At 43.5% G+C, this 6,753-nt stretch overlaps 1 long non-coding RNA gene and 1 pseudogene across 2 annotated transcripts; both read left to right on the top strand.

The window, feature by feature from the left end:
* Positions 1 to 201: 201 nt before the first annotated feature.
* LOC102552309 (uncharacterized) lies at positions 202 to 1,644 on the top strand. Of its 2 annotated transcripts, XR_353892.5 has the most exons (3): positions 202 to 346; positions 440 to 694; positions 1,548 to 1,644. It is a non-coding gene; the product is annotated as an uncharacterized LOC102552309 (long non-coding RNA). The 2 variants fall into 2 exon arrangements; XR_592426.4 differs by having other exon boundaries at positions 345 to 694.
* Positions 1,645 to 1,765: 121 nt separating this feature from the next.
* Positions 1,766 to 5,774, top strand: Eif5-ps4 (eukaryotic translation initiation factor 5, pseudogene 4; annotated as a pseudogene).
* Positions 5,775 to 6,753: the final 979 nt, after the last annotated feature.

The following is a 6,753-nucleotide window of genomic DNA, read 5'->3' as shown; positions in this document are numbered from 1 at the left end:
AGAACTGAACTGTGACATGTAGACACGCATGTACATGCATGTTGTTCTCACATGTTCTCTGAGCTAGCTGGCATTCCCCTCCTCCTATTTTCACATCTCATATTGCAAACTTGACTAGGAAATGTAAACCAAACCCAGGGACCTTGGGACGGGGGAAAGGAGAATGCAGGCTTGAAACAGAAACACAGTATATGACGGTTCCATACCTATGTCCTTGGAACTTAAGTCAGAATCCCCAGAACATCCCAGAACTAAGAACAAACACTGTCGTCGCTGAAACTAATTGTGTATTGGGTTGCCTAGCAACTCTGGGTTGTTATGTGACTAACTCCTGGCCTGGACACATGTGAGTATACCTTTAGCTCTCTAGAGAATGTAACTGAGTCATGATTCTACTTTTATGAGCTCAGGAAGAGTAAAAGCATTATTTACCTACCAGCTTGCCTATGGGCCCTGAAATGAAGCAGAGATCAAGGAGCTGCAGGTGAGGTGACTCAGAAGACTGAAGGATGCAATGTTTCAGAACAAGCTGGAGATAAAGTCCACCGAAGTCATCCTTCCAGCAAGGTCTGCTGAGTCTCTCAGCCTGGTTCCAGTGGGGGTCCGAGAGGAGCTACAGTCACTTTCCACCCTTTGTCACTGCTCTTAAACTGGGCGCTGTTCCTGGGGACAACATGATGCCCGTGCCCTAGGGGTAAGACTAAAAGCAAATTTACCAAACATTTAAAACAATGGATTCTGTCATCTTCCCCAACAGGCTGCTCATCAGTCTTGGTCTCTCTTTCCATCGTCCAGATGTCTTCCTGTTCCATCAAAGGACAAGCAGGAAAAGACGTCAAATGATAGCCCTGCCCTTAAGCAGTTCTGTGACATAGGCAACTCTCCTAGTCCCAAATCCCTTACTTGCAAACTTGGAAAAATAAACGTACTTTACAGGGCTGTTTGGTAGATCTTAATCAAGTCTACATCTGGTGCACAGTCTTCCCAGCCGTTGCAATGGGCTCAGCAGGGAGAACCAGCCCTTTGCCGGCAAGCTTTATGATCTGAGTATGGTCTCAGGACCCACACTGGTAGAAAGAGAAAGCTGGTTCCCACAGGTTGTCCTCTGACTTCCACATGTATGCTGTGATACCTCAAATGAATGTAAAAACATTATATATACATATATATATATACATACATACACATATACACATACACATATATATGAAGGACATTCACTAAGTGGCAACTCCTTTGTCTGGGTTGGAAATTAGAGCTATCACCTCTGTTGACCTTGTCTGGAATATTTCACCAGATGAAATATTGATAATGAAGAACATATCTTTGTTCTTCTGCACAAGTGTGCTCATAATGCATATGTGATAGTGTTGGTTGTCAGCTTGTCAGGACAGAGACCCACGGGTGGGAGAGAGTCTTGAGAGAATCAGTTGAGCAGGGAGACCTGCTGCCCTCTATGAGCAGGGCCATTTCCTAACTGGGATAGGCAAAAAGAGGGCTAGCATAGCAGCCTGCACTCATTCACTGCTCTCTCCTCCTGACTGCAGATATAACGTGGCCAACTGCTCCCAGCTTCTGACAACTCCCCCACCACAATGGACCATCACCGGGAACTGAGTTAAAAATAAAGCTTTTGTCTCTTAAGTTGCTCTGTGTGTATCACATCGACATGAAAAGGAAACAAGCAGTTGCTCTTAACCACTGCTCCATCTTGCAGAATTCTTAAGAATATTAGACGAGACAATATATTTATGCCTGGTGCGGGATGCACATCAGTGAGCGTTCAGTAATTGGGCAAACACTCTTCTGTTTGCACCCCTGGTTTGTTCTCATGAGCAAATCTAATATCTCTCAAGAGAAAGGCTCATTTCTCTCAGTTACTAGGACTACATTTTTTAAGTTTTATCTAGTTTATTTTATGTATCTCTCAAGAGAAAGGCTCATTTCTCTCAGTTACTAGGACTACGTTTTTTAAGTTTTATTTAGTTTATTTTATGTGTATGTGTGAATGTCTTCATGCATGTGGGGGCACTGCTTGTTGCCCAGAGAGGCCAGAACAGGATGTAAGTAACTATTTAAGCCTCTATATTTAAACTAAATGTCTATTTAAACCACTATTTAATGAACTTGTTCAGAGTTTGAAGGGTGGAGTCCTTGTATTCCAAAAAATCATAAATGGAAAGATGGGAAGTATTATAAATTTGAATTCAGTTAGTAAAGTAGTAAAAGCACATACCATAAATAAATTCTATGTATGGGGCAAATGAATAAACATTCTAATGAGTTATATCTCATACATTTAAAAACAACTGACTTAGATTATATGAAAATTTGTCCTGATACGACAGTGGTGATGCTTTAGCCCAGCACTTTGGAGGTAGGGGTAGGTGGGTCTCTGTAAGTTCAAGGTCAGCCTGATCTACAGACTGAGTTCCAGGACAGCCAAGGCTACGCAGAGAAACCCTGTCAAGAAAAACAAACAAGCAAAAATTGCCCTTATTATTGAATTTTAACTTTTTACTTTGAATATAGAGCTATCCATATAAAGATCATATGTGCTTGTAGGATTGTCATACAGGTGGAGGCAGGTACAAGAGACAACGAGGCCTGTCATTGGACAAGAAGGAAGGATGGGTGGGAGAAAAGTTTGAGGGAAGAGGAGGAGACTGGAACGGAAGGAGAGAGGCAGAAGAAGCCGCAGAGAGAACGTGGAGGCTGACGTTAAGATTCCACTCTGTATTTACAGGTTGTTATGAATATTCTTAAGGGATGGGTATGTATAGGGCTTTGTACGTTTAGGTGAGCAATTATATCTTATCAATTGAATCAGGGGTTATTGTCTTGTGTGTTCTTTCATGTAGTGATTTAAGTTTAAGAGAGTGTGTGGCAGCTAGAGACACTGGGCCACCATGGAGTTGGGATGTGTGTTTCTGGCAAGATGTCTACCAGATATCTTGGAGCACCACCATGCTGGATCTAGAGGGGGTAAAAGAAAGCCCATTAATATAATTTTACAACATGTGCTGCCTGGTTTTATAGACCTGGTACTTTTTCTTAAAGATTTGTTTCTATTTTAGGTGTCTATGAATGTCTGCATGTGGGTATGTACACCACGGACATGCCTGGTGCAAAGGAGGCCAGGAGAGGGTGGCATCCTGTGGAACTGACATAAATGGTTATGAGCTGCACTGTGCAGGTGATGGGAACCAAGCTAGGTTCCTCAGAGAAAACAGTGTCTCAGTTATGTTCACTAGTGCTGCACACCATGACCAAGGCAACTTGAGGAGGAAAGTGTTTATTCAGCTCAAGCTTCCGCATCACCACCAAAGGAAGCAGGCCAGGAACTGAAGCAGAGCAGAGACCTGATGCAGACGCCATGAAGGAGTGCTGCTTCACTGCCTTGCTCCTCGTGGCTTGCTCAACCTGCTTCCCTATAGAACCCAAGACAACCAGTCCAGAAAAGGCATCATCTATAAAGGCACCATCCATAATGGGCTGGGCCATCCCCCATAAATTTTAATTAAGAAAATGCCCTGCAGGCTTATGTACGTCCTGATCTTACAGGGCATTTCTTGATTGAGGTTCCTTTCTCTCAGATGACTTTACTTGTGTCAAGTTGACATAAAACAAGCCAGTGGAACTGATTCCATGTCAATCCAACATACAAATATATCAGTTTTCTTTTTTTCTATTTGAGGAAGTGTGGGATGGAGATGTTTTGAAGTAGGGTTCCTTGGATGTCCTAAAACTCGACCAGACTGGCTTCAGATTCAGAGATCTGCCTGCCACAGCCTCCCAAATACGTGCAACCTTACAGCAGGTTTAACACACAAACACATCACCTCTCAATTAGAATCTTTCCTTCCTCATTTATCCTGAAGATGATACATTAATACTCATATTATAATGTAAAATATAATAATTTTAAAAGCTCCACAGTCTTTACAAGCACATTAAAACTCCGGTCTCAGTCAGAGAGCGACCATTCCACAGAGCTGTTGCGCAGCCATTGGTACCTGTTCTGAGGAAACACAGCAGACAAGCTTACAGCCTCAGTGGGGCAAGACTTTCGTGTCAGAGGCCAAGAATTCTTGCAGTCATTTATGCCCTTCCTTCTTCTCCAGACAGAAGATACGAAAAATCTGCAAAGATCTGTTCATCTGATCGATAAAGTTACTAATAAGCCAAAATATCTGTCCATGTCAACCACAGTGTGACAGACCAGTTCTGTCACTACAAGATGTCCCATTTGATTGCCAAGGTTGAGGGCAAAGGAAACAGAATCCATTCAGCTATAATCAACATGGTTGACTGACGTTACAAAGGCACTCAACTGGCTTCCATTGTATCCCATTAGGTACTTTGGTTGTAAGCTAGGAGCGCAGACCCAGGTTGATGTTAAGAATGACCGTTACATTGTCAGTGAATTTCCTGAGGTGAATAAGCGGCAAGACATGTTGGATGGTTGAAGAAATCATTAAAAAAACAGTTCTCTCTCCTCGATGTGAGAGTTGAATCCTGAAGCAGATCTACATGTCAACCCAAAGAAGCAAACAACAGGTAACTCTTGTAAATCCTGTAGATACTGAGGGGCGCTCGCACATATCATAAACTCGGTACACTCGTTCTCAGAAACCCGCCTGAGAATAATGACAGTAGCACAGGAAAGAAGGGAGAGGAAAAGAAATATAGAAAAAGCAAGGACGAGAGCTCTGGCTCCACAGCCAGCGGTGAGGTAGCACCACCTCCATCCTCCACCGAGTGAAATTTGTCCTGCACGTGCTGTGGGAGAGGGAGAGAGCTGGGGGGCGGGGGGGGGGTGATACAACCGAGGTGCAGAATGGATGAATTCAGTGGCCATGCAAAAGATCTGACTCTTAGCACAGATTTGGAAAGAACCGTGGGAAGGCATGCCAGCATCCTGTTTGATTTTGAAAAGGAGGAGAGCGTTATTAATTCATCCGATAAAGAAATCATTGCTGAAGCAGAAAAAAATGGATGCAAAGCCACGGGTCCTGTTGTTTTGACTGAAGCTCTCTTTAATGAGAAGATGAGAGGGCAAATCAAGAAATACAGGTGCCATTTCCCAAGATGTTGTCATAGCAACCAAAGGCTCAGGGGTACCGTCTTCACGGAAGGGAATGCATGATAGAGATGCAACAAACTTAGCAGAAATCCAAGATTCCACTGCCTCGAGGATGCGGGATGACGCAGAGCTTCGAGAAACAAGCTTGCCAACGAGATCCCTGTCAATGCAGAACCACTCATCGCATGGCTGAAGGAGGCAGAGGAAGACGTCGACGGTGAAAACCTTGAGGCGGTATATTCGAAGACTGCCAGTGTACCAAAAGTTGAAAGCGTGGCATCGAACAGTACAGAGAATGACACTGATATTGATGCCATTTAAAAGGACAAAGGCGGGGCTGGAGAGATGGCTCAGCGGTTAAGAGCACCCGACTGCTCTTCCAGAGGTCATGAGTTCAATTCCCAGCAACCACATGGTGGCTCACAGCCATCTGTAAAGAGTTCCGATGCCCTCTTCTGGTGTATCTGAAGACAGCTACAGTGTACTTATATATAATAAATAAATAAATCTTTAAAAGGACAAAGGCAACTTAGCTTAACGTCATACTCCTGCAAATTCCTCCATTATCAGCCAGAAATGCTCAGGAGCAAACATGGCTTAATATCATGCTACACGTGATACTAAAAGCGACTGCTGTGAGTGATCTACAATTAAGCCCAATTAGACATCCAGGTAGTCCATACATATCGGCGAGCAGTTGTAGTTTGCTTATTTACAGCATATTTCTTTTGAAAAAAAAAAAGAACAATGAATGGTCGACACATCTGGATCACGTTTATACAGTTAAAAATTTATAAAAAGTAAAAAATATTTATAAAAAATAAAGATTTTATTTTGGTCACTTAAAAATAAAAATAAATAAACTCCTGTCTCTTTAAAAATATCCAATCTCTTTTAAAAATCCAAAATCTCTTTTAAAATTTCAAGTCTTTCAGCTGTGGGCTCCTGTAGCAATCAAAGTTAAAGAACTGTTCACTTCATGAGGGCACAGTTACAATATAAACAAAGTAAAACCAAAATCCGGCTGTATAAATAACTCAGTGTGCAATGTCTGGGATTCACTCACCATCTTCTGGGCTCCTCTGAAAGACATGGTTAACTCCTCTGGCTCTGCGCTCTGCAGCACACACAGCTTGCCTTCAAGCTTGGATGGGTTCCACGCCAAGGCTGCTGCCATTCTTGGTGGTCATCCCAAAGTACTGGTGTCTCCAAAATGCCAGGATCTTCTGCTCCAAATGAGCTGCACCTTCACCAGTACCTGTCATAGGCTCAGTGAATGGTGCCAAGCCTCAGCTTCTCAGCATGATCCCTTCAGATCCGGGCCTTCAACTGCCACTGAGGTTTTCACCAATGGCCTCTCCTGGCCTTTCACAGTGCCAAGCCTCGGATGATTTCCACGACCCCTTCATGCCTTCAAAACCAGTGCCACTTACACTGGGTGACCCTTACCAGGGCCACTTACACTGGGTGACCCTTACACTGCCAAGTCTGGCTGCTAGCATGAGGTCACCTCTGGGACACAGCTCTGTGTGCTGACTCTTAGGAAATACTTCCCAGATGTCTCCTTCTTAATCACCACTGGTTTCTCAGTTCAGCTAACCAGCACCAAGGGTCCCAGCAAAGCAGAAGCTTCATGTTAGCAGTTCTGATGTCCTTCTGGGTAATCA

The sequence above is a fragment of the Rattus norvegicus genome, chromosome 5, assembly GCF_036323735.1.
Source record: "Rattus norvegicus strain BN/NHsdMcwi chromosome 5, GRCr8, whole genome shotgun sequence".
NCBI lineage: Eukaryota > Metazoa > Chordata > Mammalia > Rodentia > Muridae > Rattus > Rattus norvegicus.
This window is presented reverse-complemented; position numbering and strand designations above follow the sequence as displayed.